Below are 269 nucleotides of genomic sequence, written 5' to 3'. Positions count from 1 at the left end.
GACGGCACTTCATTCTCCACGTTTGCATGGGGATTTAGTGACAAAGTCCCTACTTTAACTGTTATTAAAAACTCGGGACAGGCGTGAAACTAAAAGCAATAGTAATAAAATGTCAGGAAATATAAACGTTTTAAGATTACTTTAGAAAATGGCTTGCGTTACAGAAAAAGCAACTTCCAGTATTATTTGGTTCATTTAAAACAGAATATCACGTTACAAAATGGTACTATCTAAAGGAATATTAACATTGTGTTTAAACTTTTTGATGT

This window comes from Atractosteus spatula, chromosome 6, assembly GCF_055471065.1.
Source record: "Atractosteus spatula isolate fAtrSpa1 chromosome 6, fAtrSpa1.hap1, whole genome shotgun sequence".
NCBI classification, from domain to species: Eukaryota; Metazoa; Chordata; class Actinopteri; order Semionotiformes; family Lepisosteidae; genus Atractosteus; species Atractosteus spatula.
The sequence above is the reverse complement of the archived record's forward strand: the minus strand, read 5'-3'. Positions refer to the sequence as shown.